The 16,229-nt window shown below is 41.0% G+C and overlaps 1 protein-coding gene across 1 annotated transcript in view; it reads right to left on the bottom strand.

The window, feature by feature from the left end:
- The window catches only part of THSD7B (thrombospondin type 1 domain containing 7B), a 408,861-nt gene that overhangs the window by 332,126 nt on the left and 60,506 nt on the right, over positions 1 to 16,229 (bottom strand). The window lies entirely within an intron of this gene.

The following is a 16,229-nucleotide window of genomic DNA, read 5'->3' as shown; positions in this document are numbered from 1 at the left end:
GTTAAACAGTAAAACAAGTAAAATCCTGTTTATTAAATCCATATTTCTCTTCTTGTGATAAAAGATGCAATTATTGTTTTCCCATGGCAAGACAGAAGAAAATCAGAGTTTTATTAAAGACACCAAAGTGAGAAGTAGTCATATTTAAATACCTTGTGTATACATTAACAAACAATATCATGAACATGCCGTGAAAATCAGGGTCTACCCCGGGGAGAACAGAAGGTTTTAAACCCCAGTAACGAGCAGCTGAACCAACTGATTGCACACTATATTATTGTACTATAAAAGTATATCAAGTAAGATATTTTATGAAAGCTTGTAATGTTCTGAACTTGACAATCATTATGAAATACGTTCACAGACTGTGGTTATTAATCTATGTATTTATGTATATAAAAACTCTGCTCATAACCTGTACTACAACTTCAACTACAGCTAAACAGTAGGGAAGGGCACCTCCCAAGCCAGTTGTTTACCAGAAGCCAATTTCAAGTACTCCTCCATTGTCCAGCCCAAGAAAAGACAATGATGGAAAGTTAATGAGAAGACAGTGAGACATCCTGGCTAGAATTTCCCCACTCTGAATGACCATGAGTCACCATGCCAGGAGAGGAAGAAGAAGAAGAAAAAGAGAGAGAGAGAGAGAGAGAGAAAGGAAAAAGCCTTTTAAAAACCTTGGAACTGAGGGTTGTCATCCAGAAACTGAGGCAGAGGTGGATTAAGATTTATTGTGGCCCTGGGCACAAAGAACATTTGGGCCTCTCACACTCCAGGGGCTCAGGGGCACCAGAACAGGGGAGGCAGGGGGGCATGCCCTCCCCGACTTTTTAACATGGGCGTAGTAGCCTCGGGTAGGTGTGGAGCGGTGGCGGCCTGGGCGTAATTTGTAGGGTGCAGGAGTTGTTGTCCTTCCAGACTGCAAACCTTGGGCCAAAGGCAACAGGAGGAGCAGTGCCACACGTAGCTGCTGCCTCGGGCACAAAGCCCAGTGGGGGCACCCTGTCACTGGGAGCAGGAGGGGCCCAGCAGGGCATCCTGGCAGCAGCAGGACCTGGTGGAAGCAGCCTGGCAGCAGGAGCTGGGCACAGGTACTGAGTGAGCCCAGGTGGAGTGTGACCTCTCTGAGGCTCCCTGCTGTCTCCCAGCGGAGGCAAGGCCTCCTCTCCTCACAGAGCATGTCTGCATGTGCTGGGCAGGGGGGCATGAGGCCAGACCGGAGCCCCTTCCCCTGGCAGTGGCATGCCCCAGGGGGCAGGAACACGGGCTGAGGGCTGCTCTTGGGCACTCCAGTCCCCAACCAGAACAGGTGGAGGATCCGGGGCTCCCTGGCCAACTCTTACCACTGCCCAGCTCCAGCTTCTGGCCTGGCCTCAGGAGAAGGAGGATGAGCAGGGGGCAGGGCCACAGTTCTGGTACCGGTGCCTCCCCCCACTCCCACTTCTACCTAGGTCCCAGTGCCTGGGGGCACCCAAATTGGCCTGGGCCCTTGGGCCCAGGCCCCATGCATTAATCTGCCACTGAACTGAGGGACAGCATCTAGGCAGGAAGCTGAATCTCTCCTAGAGATGGAATATGCTTGGAAACTGTTCAAAGGCAATAGGTAACTTGTACCAGAAAAGGGATTTTAGCTAATATGGAAGTATAAAGCCTGAGGTTGCATCTTTACATTTATTTTCTGTGTAACTCATATATGTTTGCTTTTTCTTACTATTTCACCTTTGAATCTGTTTTTTCCCCCCCATTAAATAAGTTTTTAGTTTATTTTTACTCCAAGCAGTCTCTGGTGTACAAACTGTGTGGAGCGTGTATACAAAGGTGAACTGGTAACAGGGTAACTTTCAGGGTGTGATGAACCACAGAGGAATGATCCGAGTACTTGGTACTTAAGAACAAGGAAAGTATGGATTTGGCGAGACTCGGGATTGGAGGAGCTCTTGGTGTTATCCTGTAAGGAGTAAGTAGACTGGTGAAGCCAGGGTGATACCTTGGCTTTTGGGAAGGGCTACTGGTGTCAGGGAATTGAACCCTTGCTGCACAGCCTAACCACCCACAAGGTTACGGGGCAGTAGGTGACAGAACCCTGTACTGATGGATCCCCCAAAACATCACAGGTGCACATCAAAACACTTACACGTCTATTCTTCCCTCAGTGCATGCGTACAATTTTCATTAACATTAATGGAAGTTATATGAGAATGCTGAGTGGAAAAGGATGTCAACATGGCTACTAATTAGCATTCAAGGCATTCACAAAGTGCACCAGAGCTAGCAGGCCTATTTATTGTGCAAGTGTAAGAAATTAAAGTGAAGAGTAGAAATTTTGAATATGTACACAATACATTAAAAATGTGCATGCAATGCATTTTAGATGAGAAGCTTCTTTCGATCTATTACTATATTGAGCAGATTTTCATTTTTTAATTTACAGTCTATGTCTGTAAAGTAAGATTACATTTTCATGGTTCCAAATTCTGGAAAAGGAAATGCTGCTAAATGAATCTAGAAGAGAGTGCATTGATCTACACAACTTGGAAACAGATATGTAGAAGTAAACATTATAAATTTCTATGCCATGATTTCAGAATGATGTCTTTTAAATGTTCTTCAGTAGTAAATCAACCTGCTTGTTTAAAAGATTCTTAAAGAAAAGGCTGCCATCAAAAAGAATAGATGAATTTTGAGTAGAGTCCAATCAATCTGAATCTAAGAGGGAGAGATAAGCAACTTTCTAAACAATGTAATGCAGAAGGTTGGACTTTATGATCCAGGTGCTTCCTTCCAAACCCTATTGTGTCTGATCCTTTTATCATTTACTAAACGGGAACATTTATTTTTAATTTTTACTGCAGAATTCCCATTTCCCTGATCTATGATAAAAGGGCTTAACTAAATTGATCACTTTAGGAAAGAGCAAAAAAGGTGAGGCAACTGCTCATTCCCCCAAATTGAATGGTGGTGCTGTAAACTCACTTTTCTTTGAAGATGAGATGCTAGAAGAATCTAATAGTTAGAATTGTGTAGTTATCTTTTCAGACTTCAAACTTGATCTTGGAGAGTGTGACCATAAAAACTCCCTTGTATTCATAAATTTTAAGGCCAGAAGAGACCACCATTCTTCTGATTATTTAGTATTTGTTTTACCATAGCATCTCAAAGCCACAGTCATAGACCAGCATCCCATTATGCTAGGTGCTGTACAAACAGACAAAAAGGATGATCCTTACCCCAAGAAGCTTACAATCTACATATAAGACTGATGGACACAGACAGACAAGGGAGTACCAGGACACAAAGACAATACTGGCCAGCATGATAGGCCAGTGGTATCAGCTCACCAGCACTGTCATGTTTTGTTTTGTTTTTTGTAGGCATCACAGCAAAGGAAAGTTTTAAGGAGGATTTTGGGAGGGAAGATTAGTTTTGTGGATTTTTATGAGGAGCTCCTCCTAAGCAAGAGTGGCAGCATGGGAGAAAGTACAAAGGTGCTTGTTTGAACAAGTAACATGTGGATACTGGAGGCTGACATCACAGGCTAATCAGAGGCTGGAGTTGATATCTCAACAGCAAATGAGAGATGATAGGTTGCATGGGGATAGGCCATAAAAGACTTGAAAGTGAAGACAAAATCTGTTATGTTTGGTAAGATCCATGAAGGGGAACTAGTGGAAGGAAGCAAAGAGGTGGTAACGTGGTCAAAGTGGCAGGCTATGAAAATGAGGACCGAGTCCTGTGGAATGCCAGAGAAAGGTGGAGGAAGGATAAGGAGAGTCCTCAAAGGATGTGCTGAAGGAGCAATTAGAGAGGCAGAAGGAGCACCAGGAAAGGACAGAATCACAGAATCCAAGGGAGGAGCATGGTCAACAGTGTGAATGGTAACTGATGGGTTAAAAAGAATGAGGATGGAACAGTGGTTCTGAGCTTTGGCTAGCAGAAAGTTGTTAGAGACTTTGGTGAGAGCTGTTCAGTGCAGCATAAGGGGTAGAAGCTGGATTGAAGAGGGTCTGGGATGTAATTGGAGGACTGGAATTTAAGACAGATTATAAACAGCACATTCAATGTGCTTAGAAATGAAAGGGAGTAGGGGCAGTTTTTGGAGAGAGAAAATGGGGTCAAGGATGAGGGTTTTTTCTAAGATGGGAGAGCTACAGCATGCTTGTACTGTGAAGTGAAAGAGCCAGAGCAGAGTGAGAGGTTAAAAAGAAGCGTAAGGGAGAGATGAGAGTGGGTGCAAGGTAAGATCAATGACATGGACACAGACAGACAAGGGTGTACCAGGGCACAAAGACAATATTGGCCAGCATGATAGGCCAGTGGTATCAGCTCACCAGCACTGTCATGTTTTGTTTTGTTTTTTGTAGGCATCACAGCAAAGGAAAGTTTTAAGGAGGATTTTGGGAAGGAAGATTAGTTTTGTGGATTTTTATGAGGAGCTCCTCCTAAGCATGAGTGGCAGCATGGGGTTAGAGGAGGAGAGCAAGCAAGAAACTTCTGCATCTGACACAGAGGAAAAGGAGGAGAGAGCTGTGGAAAGGGAAGGGTGAGCCAAGGAGAAAGGGAAGATCAGCTAATAGTTAGTCAGTTCTCTCTTGGAAGAAATCAGTGAGATCCTGTGCAGAGAGAGAAGTGAAGGCAGGAGGAGGGAAGGTTTAAGGAGTGAGTCAATGGTGGTGAAAATGCAGCTGGGATTGCAGAGGTGAGATTCAATTAAGCTGGAGAAGTATAGTTGTGTAGCCAGAAAGATGGCAGAACGGCAGAAAGAAAGAATGAATTTGTAGTGGAGGAAGTCAGCCTGGCCACATGATTTCTACCAGATAAACTCTGCAGCATGACAGCAGAACAGGAGGAAGCAGACTTTACAGGTGAGCCAGAGTGTTATGGTTGACATGGTAGACCTTGCAGTAGGAAAGGGGGAAACAGTCAAAGACAGAGAAGAGTGAATAAGAAAAAAATCAGTGGAAGAAAGGGAAGAGGGCTGAGAAGTTTTCAGTACTGATGCATGGGAGTCACAAAATGGCCAAAATGATAGGGCATAAAGAGGGGGCTAATAAAGCAATGCTGAAAAAGGCCAGATGATAGTCAGAAGTGGGGGGAGGCTCAGCAAGAGAGAGCAGTGCTTGGTGAACAGCCATGTTGGTGAATGGGTGAACTGAACCAGGGCTGCAGAGTGAACGAAGAGATCACAGAAATGTGAAACTAAGGGTTGGGATGGGTCATCAACATGGAAGTTGAAGTCCTCACGGATAAGTGTGGGAGATTGTGAGGAGTGGAAGAGAGAGAGAGAGGAGCCCAAATCAGAGAGGAAGCTGACGAGGAGGAGTTGGGTGGATAGTAAATCACAGCAGCATGAAGGGCAGAGGACAGAATAATCAGATGCAGAGCTGTTCAAAAGATGAGAGAGTGGGAAGGGGAGAAGGGGTTGGAAGAGGCAGGAACAAGAGAGTAGGAGCCCAACACCCCAATCATTCTAGAGATGCCAAGAGAATGGGAACAGGGAGGCAGGAAGAAGGGGGATGGTTGTGAGGTTAGGAATGGTGGCATAAAGGGGGCAGAGGTGGTGGTGAGGATGAGTGTGGGGGCTGAATGTGGGGAGAAGGAGAAAGGGCCAGGGCAAAGGAGGGTATGAATGTGGGATTTGGATTTGTGTTGGTGGGAGGAGGGGGAAGATTGGGATGGAGAAGGGACGTAGACCTTCTTTGTGAACACAGTTCCCAAATTAGAACAAAGAAAAGAGAAAAAAACCAGAAAGACTCAATAATATTGGGCTGTAGAGAATTACTACATAAAGAGCATTTTCTTCCTCTGGGTGTTTTCTTTTCAGTTTGTTCCTGCGAGCAAAGCCCAGAGAAAAGCTAAGGAAAAATGGGGAACACAGTCATAAATTCGTTGTCAGTAAATCAGCAAGAGCACAAGTACCGTGACTTTTGCAGGGAGCAGAATATCAACTGACAGTTCTGAGCAATGAAAAAGCACAAACTTCTCTTTTTTATTTGCTGCACCATAGAAATTTGAATGAAGAAAAAAGAAAAACAGATTTTCCTTTAGTTCCATCTTACAGATCAACAGTTTAAAACTGATGTTTTTTCCTTCAACGATTTCACGTAATTTCTTGATCTCAAGCCACATTTTAAAAATAAATGGAAAGACCATTTTAAACAATGTTTAGTTTACCTTTCACAGGCTTTTTACTGGTAACTGTATACCTTATAGAGAGAGGATACCTTTTTAGTTATCCTAATATTGCAGTAGTCATACATTTCTGAATATGCAGTAGTCAGGGCCAGATTAACTCTCCTGTGGGCCCAGGGCTATTAGATTTTGTGGGGCCCCTGTATACAAGTCTTTTTCCTGGGAGGGAGTTTGGGTGCAGGAGGGGATTCTGACCTGGGGCAGGGAATTGGGGTACTGGAAGGGGTGTGAGGTGCAGGCTCCAGCCAGGAGGCGCTTACCATAGGTGGCTCCCAGCCGGTGGTGCAGCAGGGCTCAAGCTGCCTGCCTGCTTGCCATAGCCCCATGCTGCTCCCGGAAGCGGCTGGCTGCTAGCACATCTCTGCGGCCCCTCGGGGGAGGGAAGCAGCAGGTCTCTGTGCGCTGCCCGCGCTCACAAGCGCCGCCCCCCTAGCTGCAGGAACAGTGCTGGGAGCAGTGCGCCTCCTCCACCCCGCTCCTCGCCGGGGGCCAGAGAGACACGATAGCAGCCAGTCACTTCCGGGAGTGGCGTGGGGCCACAGCATGCAGGCAGCCTGCCTGAGCGCCCCTATTAGGGGCCCGGAGATCGCTGCCTGTGATCTATTTTTGCGGGGGTCCCGGGCTGCAACCCTTAAAGCCCCTGCCTTAATCCAGCTCTGGCAGTAGTTACTACTGAAGGATTGAATACAAAGGCTAAACTTTACACGTACATCCACAAACCACTTTTTAGCAACAGTTTAAAAGCTTGATCTTTATAGGTCCTAAGAAACCTACTGAGTGATATGCTTTCATTATACCCAAGATTCCATTGTTTAGGACAGATCCATTTTTCCCACGGCCATCACAGATGCAGCAGGATGTACAGAATGAAGAACAATACTATAATAGTGTTTGTTGAACATATACATCAGCAAATTTTTCCCATGTGGGAGTTTAAACTGCACGTTGAAAAATACATGTGCGATCAGAAATCAGATAGTTGTGTAAACAAAGGATACCACATCCACATTTTTTTAAACTAAAAGCACAATTCCATGCACAAATGCAGAATCTGCAAACATATATGTTGCGTGCATATTGTACGGCTGAACTTAGGCATTTGTATTTGAAATTTCGGTCCACATTGCACCTGACGATTTTTAGAGTCAAATTTTCATATGCATGAGTAATCACTTAATGAGACTCACCCCTCACACAGGCCTTGGAAAATGTAGCTCTTAACAGGTTAAATTAACAGGTTAATAGTGTGTAATGAATGCATGTTCCCAAAAGCAGACTTTCACATTCAACTTGTTTCTAGTTCCTAGAAGTAGCTTCTTGTAATGTATCTGTACTAATGTAATTATAGGTCCAGTACCACTGTTGCCTCCAAATTGCAAAGATATTCACACATAGTATCACCAATTTGCACAAAAGATTGAAAAACTAGAACAGTTTTTCACATTACAAATAGATATTTGCATGAAAATTTCATTTTTAAAGACCTTTCCTATATAACCCCACGTGCTTTAAATGAAGCATGCATTGATTTCTAAATTACACCTTTTATAAAGGGGTCAAGTATAAATCTTTAGACTGTTTTGAATTAAACATTAGCACTGGTAATCTTTCTGCAGCATCTTTGTTCTGCTATGCCACCAACACAGAAAATCAAATGTTTTCAAATATCATTTCAGAGAGATGTTCATTTATCATCTTCATTTTAACTAGGAAAAGATAGATAACTGGGTCTGAAAAATAGAAATCTCATTATCTTTACCAGTATTGTCAAGAAAATGTAGTGGTTATTAATTTAAATATGCTTCAAAGAACTATTACAACTTTTCAAATATGATTTTAAAAAGATAAAAAGGCGTACCTGTCACAAGCTGGTTTCAACTCAAATAGGGTCATTTTTAGGTTCATCATGACTGGACATGAAGTCCCTCAACTTGCTAAATACTGACAGTCGAACAGTGTTACTACAAGTGTAATCAGAGCAGTGTATGAATTCAACTGATAAAGTGGGGTCACTGAAAGTATATAGCTATCACAAGGTAATCTTTAAGCACTTAATGATCAACTAGAAATGGACTGTATATATAATAAGATTAACCTAGATACATGTTCTTTTGGTTAGCATTTTTAATGTACACCTATTCTACTAAAACAAAAACTCATTTACCAATTGTTAACACCATAGTTTTGTCTAGATTTCATTTATAATGTTGCTAAACATTAATCCATTAAATTGTCACATTCCAGAGAGGTATCTGACTCAATTATTTACTGTTACTCCTTTTGTAGTGGCAGGGAACTGTGTGCAACTGTAAATTCAATGTTCTAATCCATCACATACTGTGACTGAAATTTAGAATGGGGAGAAAATGCATTAAAACTAAATACAAGGGCATCATCTAAAATTTCCACTGTTGTCATTCTGACATATTGTGTTTGTGTCTCTTTTCTATTCATAGTGTAAGAATAACTGCAATATCTCCAAGGCCATGATATGGTAGCTGAAGGTGTATGTGAACTTTTGATGATGACCACCAGTGGACAGCAAGTTCCTTCCCACCCACTTATTTACTTCAAGCCTTCCTATACCAGTCCAATAAAGTAGAAAGGGGAGCAATCAATGCCGTGTTGATAATAATACTTAGCATTTAGATAACACTTTTCATCCACAGACCTCTCAGCACTTTGGTGTCACTGCCCCTTCATTAGTGGCCAGCTGATTGACACACGTCTGTTGGTTCATCAAGCAGCAAAAGAAAATTCAACAGCACCATAATTAACAGTAAACTGTATTTAGCAAGAACATTTTAATTATCCAGACAGATGGGCTATGCGAGCAGTTGAGAAGACTGCAGAAATCAAACTACCTGACTCTTCTTCAAAGCTCCATTTGCAAGTCCAAACTGCAGCAAGACCAACAAACTGATGAACGTAGGGTATTAATAGAACTTAGGGTGTGTCTACCCTGCACTTAAACACATTCAGCTCGCCCATGCCAGCTGACTGGGGCTCCTGGAGCTCAGGCTAAGGGTCTAGTTAATCGCAGTGTAGACATTCCAGCTCAGTCTGCAGCCCAAACTCTGGGACTCTCCCACTGCACAGGGTCCGAGAGCCCAGGCTCCAGCCCAAGCTGTAATGTCTGCACCGCAATTAACTAGCCCCTTAGCCTGAGCCCCATGAGCTCGAGTCAGCTGGCACGGCCTGCTGTAGATTTTTAATTGCAGGTAGACATATTTTTAATTGCAGGTAGACAGAGATTAGCATACCCATCTACCTGGCAAAAATTTTAAGATGAAACTTTTTGTCACTAAACAAATGCACATTTGGGTCAACCTAAACATTTAAGTGAATTTGCATCAAATTCACCAATTTGTTTTGCCAGCCAAAAACACTGAATGTTTTATTTTGAGGTTTTCAAAAGGAAAAACATTTTGATGCAAAACAACTGCTTGTTTATAAGTTTACTTCCATTTTATTTTTAGGAGTGGTAAAAATCCCTCAAAATTAAACTAAACAATTTGTTTCAAAATCAAACATGTTTCATTTGACCCAAAACATTTTTTCAACCTTAGTTTCACTGAAAAATTCATTTCAGGTTGACCCAAAACTAGTTATTTTTAGTTTAACCACTCAACCAAAAAAAAAAAATCACTTATTTACACAGCCACATCAAACTACAAAAACAGAGTGCAGAGTGGTCCTGAGGGTTGCCCTATTTTGTCCAATATGAAAGATCTGTTCTCTCTAGCCAAAAGGTTGAAATAACTTTACCAACTGAGCTTTCATTCCAGCAGGCACTCTTACGCAGTTCATTGATCCACTGAAAAATAGCATTCTAGAGACTTTCATTCCTTCCTTTTGAACCCCCAAAAAAACAAACAAAAGGCACAAGACTAGTAAAGTTAATTTAATTTGAAATAGATCCTAATAACCCTCTTAATCATTAATTACATATTTTGAACCCATGGATAGAAGAGATTGGATGACTACCAAGTAAAATCATGTTAGAGCTGAGTTGAGCCATAGGCTATGAAGATAATACTATTTGACTCAAGTTATTTTTAAGTGAATTGATGGACACTTATCTGGGACTTCCGAAGAATTTTAATGTGTATCATTAACGTTCTCTTACACTTGAATAGCTTACTCATTAAACCCAAGCTGATTTGAGCTCTAGCTCATTTGGATTTAGTTACTATAGTTAATGCAAAAAAGTCAACATTTAGGCGTGATCAAGAAATATTTACATAGGCAAAACTCCCATTCTTTGGCTTTAAATGGGAATTTTGTCTGGATAAAGATTGCAGGATAGGGTCTCAACAATGCTAAGAAATGTAACTCAGAAATGTCAGGAGGAAGAGTCTCAGCTATGCATGCATAACTTCAAAATTTGTCCTTAGAATACAATGTAAAGGATTAATTTTCTGTAAAAGAGTTATGAGTTTTGGTGTTCAAATCAACCAGCTAAAGAGAGACATAAGGCATGTTGAATCACATATTAACTTCTTATTTAAAACAATTTAGGGCCCGCTTTTCAGAGTGGCTGAGTACTCATGCTTCCAACTGAAGTCCATGGGAGCTGGAAATCCTCAGCACCTCTGAAACTCAGCCCTTAATGACTTCAGATTTTCCACATGATTTTAATTTGTACTGGATCTTTATATCCATAGTGAGGACAACAACAAAAAAGAGTTCCTGAAAATTCGTGTGTCTGATAATGTGCATTGCTTCCCAGAGCAGGTAGCAATCTAAAATATTAACATATTCACTTGTCTTCTTTAAAATGTTATTTACTGATCATTAATATTACTTATTGCTCACAGGGCTATGACAGTAATGTTTTGTCACACAATGGAAGCATAACTCCTGTATGTTAAGTCTTCAGATAATATATGGATCAAAAGTTTCAGACTTCTCTAACATTTCTTCCTGTGCGACTTCTCAAAATGAATTGCTGCTGCTTTGTATAATTCCTCTTCTCAACCACTACAGGATATTGTCATCTTATTCTTCTAAATATTCTGATTTAAATCCATAATATCATTTTGGCAGCTAAAATAAGCAACTAAATGTTTTCCTGTTTTAATTTTTACATATGCAAGTACACAATATTAATAATTACTTAGGCAATGTTTTCATACATCTAAATGTGTCTTTGTATAATGATTGCCACCCAAAGAATTTCCCACTGATGACAAATATTTGATTACATTGCATTTCTATTCATTCTCCACATATACGTTTCTAGCAAGTTTATAAAGACTGCATGCGGTCAAACTTCCCAATAAAACCAAATCCCAGAAAGGGGGAAATACAACAATATCATAACAGAACATCAGTCCCCAGCCTTAGCTTTCCCACTCAGCCTGGCTGTGCTCAGGATTTCTTTCAGGATCTCACTCTTCTACCCCTAGATCTCTCTGATCAGAGTAACATCCACGTCCCATATCACCAATGGAATTAGGTCAGACCTGGACAATGAGTCAGTAGAGTTTACTTAGCAGCTACATGCAAATTTCTAACTCCTGCTAACAGAGTGAGTCAAAAGAAGTATTTTCTACTGAATGCATCCGATGAAGTGAGCTGTAGCTCACGAAAGCTTATGCTCAAATAAATTTGTTAGTCTCTAAGGTGCCACAAGTACTCCTTTTCTTTTTACATTCCTAAGTGGCATTGTAGATCCTGCCAGGCTGTTACAACCAGTGTTGTAATGAAACTGCAGATCCCAATGGCTGACTTGCTGAATATTGGTTAGCATGTGCACTTCCATAGGCATGCGATTGGGGGGTGGGGGGGTGGAGGTTAATAATTCAGTCCAATGCCTACATTTTGGACCACAAAGACACTTCAGGATTTCTGAAATTTTATTTCTCTCAAATATTGTCTGTTATTTACTCTTGATTAGAAGTATACATTGCAAAATGGTATATAGACAATGTGATTTTTCCAAAACAATCAGATCTTGCCTCCTGTCTAACAAAAAATTTGAATTAGAAACTGAATTTCATTGAGCCATGTTTTCAATTGCTTTTTTGCAAGTACTCGTGAACATGAAGCTTTGTTCATGGAAATGAGTTTCAGGCTAATGGTTATATCCATGTCATGTCTAAATGAAATTCATTTTGGATGGAGTAGCATAGCAAACAAATGTTTATCAGATTAGCAGAGATGGAAGATAGGCAGCCCATGCAGAGAGGTAGAAAATGAAGGGGAGGCAGAGTAGGGTGGAAAAATGGGAGAGTTAGGGCTGGAAGGATCCACTCATCACCTGTGTGGACCCAGTGTGCAGGGGATAAGCCCCCTGCAGCCTCTGTGAAAGGCAGGCAAACCAAGGTGCAGGTGGGGACAAGATGGGCACTTTGACACAATAGAGAGGAGTTGAAGACCTTGACAGGTGGAGTAGTATCTCCTCAATGCACCTTCACCAATGTACCTGGAACCCACTGCCTAAGAGAGCAAAATCCATCCTAGAAGAAGGAACAACAAAAGGTAGAGCAGCCACTAGGACCCCACCTTCAAGATGCTATATCTGCACAAGACCAACTGGTTCTCCTTCCTTGAAGAACTTCCTCTGGTATCTGCTCCTCCATCCACAGCCAAGCTGTAGAGGAGAGAGAGCTGGGCCTTGGAGAAAGGGAAGAGGGAATTTGCTATGAGAGTTATTTTCACTTCTGTGAGAGAGGTGAAAGCTATCTTCTCCCAGACAGTGCCCCCCTCCTCACTCTATATACCTCCATGGGTTCAGTGTTGCCAGAACTCCAGTCACTAACACAATTAAAAGACAGATAAATTCAGGACCACACCTCTCACAAAATGGACTGTGCAAAATTCCTGTGCAGAGTCCCTAGCACAGAGCCAATTTAATAAACCAGCCAAGGATCCAGCTGCACCGTTACATGTACGCACCACACACAAATACTTTATGCAACAGAAAATTAATTCTACATATGCCCTTACCCACAATGTTATGTAAAGATATAATAGTTTAATTTTTATAGCAGCGATTCTGGCCAGGCCAGACTCAAGCAGTTACAAAGGAAAAAGCTTCCTAAAAACAGGAAGTCTGCATGGGCAAAGGGACAGGGCACTAGACTGGGACTTAGGAGAGCTGGGTTCTATTGCCAGCCTCTTCTTCTAAACCGCAGCATGACCTCATGCAAATCACTTCCCCGCGTCTCTGACTGTTTTTCTCCTCTAACCCCATATCTATTAGTTCTGATTAGGCTGTAAGGTCTTCAAGGCAGAGACTGTATCTTACTGTGCATCTGTATAGTTCCTAGCACAACAGGGCCCCAATCTGTGTGGAACTAGGATTGCCCACCCTCCAGGATTGTCCTGGACTCTCCAGGAATAAAAGATTAACCCTTAATTAAATATTATGTCATGTGATGAAACCTCCAGGAATATATCCAACCAGAACTGGCAATCCTAGGGGAACCTTCACACCAACTACTTGGCCATCTGCCCAAGTAAAACAAAGGCTGGGGACATTATCGCACTCTCCCCATACCAATTATAGTTATGCTCTTCGAGCCAGGAAAGAAAGATAATCCCATGGGGGTAATCACAAGGCATTTAATAATGAATATGCGTACAGTGAGAATAGCTGAAAATCTGCCTGTAAAGTTTTGCAAAAAACTCCGCTTTAATACTCTCCCAACTACAATTTTATATTGGAAGCTATAATCTAGCTTTCCCTTAGGAAAGGAACAAAAAGACGTCTAGCCCAGATTTCAAAGCTCAGAATCAATGTTCATCATAAAAAAATAACTACTGCAATATGCTAATGTTGAGGACAAATCATTTCAAAGGATTTCATTTCAGACACAAGCATTGTTTGAAGTACGTTACCTTACACTACAAAGATGATTATAGTGTTTTCAAATATTTTCCGTTTTTTTTCAAAATACCAAAATTGATTAGTCTGTTTTAGAAACGGTTTGTTAAATTACATTTACATCAAAGCCCCCTTTGATTTTTACAAGTACATGAAACCATGCAGATCAATGAGCCTCTACATTTTATATTCAGAACTTAAATATGGGCAATCAGTTTATTTGTTTTTCCTGAAAAGTGTTTTTGAAAAACTTTTAGTTAGGCTGGGAAGTAAAATTGCATGACCACCTTAAAAACTCCTGAATCTTGTAATTGTAATGAAAATGCTGATAGCAGCTACTGTAAAATATGTATTCAATGCTATTATGTTTAAATGGTTCAGTGCAGAAACACCAACATACATAGTCTGACTCTCTAGGATTACAATGTCTAACAGCTAAACTGATACAACAAGTCATCAGGTATCTTTTACCTTGTTTGACTGATAAGTGGTTTCACTGATCACGACACCTGTCTCTTGCCCTGGGGAAGAACAACAGATGCCACTTCCTGTCGAGTTTTGTGTATTTCCTTTCTTTAGGGAATTCAAGATCCAGGCAACTGAATCGTTTTTCCTGGCAGCTGACCTTTTTAATGTCTCCAGTACACTTTGTTCATAAAACACTTGCTGGTTCTAGAAGGAAAATATCTGAACAAGGAGGTCCAAATGTTTTATATATTAAATCCAAATTCTCAAATCAAGGGATTAGCCATGTTAAAAAATCCCAATCTACACCTATTACTCACATATTCTAATGCCAACAGCTAAAGTTCCAAAGCCAGAACAAAGATGCAGGGCCAAATTCTGTTCTCGGTTATACCGGTGTAGCTTCATTGAAGTAAATGGCAGGAAGCCCTGACAGCCCATGGGATTCCCGGGATCCTTGCAGTGGAATCAGAGACTGAGCCACAGTTAGAGCTATAGGGGAAGCAACCAAGCTAACTGACTGTTTGGGGAAGGACTGGCAGCCCAGAGCCAGCATAACAAAGCAATGCCTTAGAGAAGGAACAGGGAACAGTATTCCCTTTTTGCATTATGAATTTTTTGCTTTGGTTTGGCTGAAGAGAGTGTTGCTTGGACCTACCCTGAGGCCCACCTTGTAAGATATTGAAAAATAAAACCCAAGTGTGGAATAAAAACACTCTGGAGTGGGACTAATTTACTCCAGCCACCCCTCTTTGCCAGAGGAGGAAGTGCTGAGCGCAGCAAGGCGAAGGAGTTGCCTTGCCACGGACCCCGTCTTTCTATTTGTTTTGGAAATTGCTATGTACAGTTATAGCCCTATGAAAATAATCAGCATCATTTTCACAGTGGGTATTTTCATATATGAGAGGAAACAAACTCAGAACATAAGTATCTGCAGTAGATAAGATACAGATTATAAATAGTCACAAGTTAAAGTTACTGCCAAAACTCATATTTAAATATATAATAGTTGCTGTGATCAGATTTAACTCTGTCAAACTAAAATGACTAACATCTACAGTGATGATAGTTCATTAATTAATTATCAGAAAAGCATTTGCTTCAAAATAATTGTATGCTTGTATGTGGATATCTTATTTGATTACAATTATCACAGACTTCAGAAGTTAATTAGGGATAATTATTTCTTAATGTGATTAAAATACTGGAGAACAATATAAACTATTTTTATGGGTAGTAGTGATTGGAATAACAACAATTCCAAAATAGAAGATAACAATCACAGATATTTTACAGTGGATTTTCTCAAGTAATCAGGCTACAATATAATTAGTGAAATGTTAAGTCTCAGTTACATGGCATGCTGTATTTTGGACTACTTTTAGTCCCTCTCAAGTGTACCCCTTTGTGGGACTGATTTTGCTGCCTTCTCCTTACTGGATCACTGGGCTGCATTTCCAAACTGCTTTAACACAACAACGCAGATCGGTTTAACCCCGGTAAGCCTTTTTACTCCGTGAGTCTGTGACTGTTAAAGTGAATGAAAAATAGTTTCTTCAGAGCAAAGCATTATTTCTAGAGCTGAGGGAATAACTGCTTTGTGAGTTCAGGGTCTGAACCAAAAAAAGTCCCCAAAAATTTAGTTTGGACTAAAACTTATTTTTCTTTGCTTGCCAAAATAAAGAGAAAAAAATCATTTGTAGTCAAATGAAATGTTTTTAATGAAACAAATGAAGTATTT

The sequence above is a fragment of the Eretmochelys imbricata genome, chromosome 11 (assembly GCF_965152235.1).
Source record: "Eretmochelys imbricata isolate rEreImb1 chromosome 11, rEreImb1.hap1, whole genome shotgun sequence".
NCBI classification, from domain to species: Eukaryota; Metazoa; Chordata; order Testudines; family Cheloniidae; genus Eretmochelys; species Eretmochelys imbricata.
Note: the sequence above shows the minus strand (reverse complement) of the source record. Positions and strands in the feature narration are given on the sequence as shown.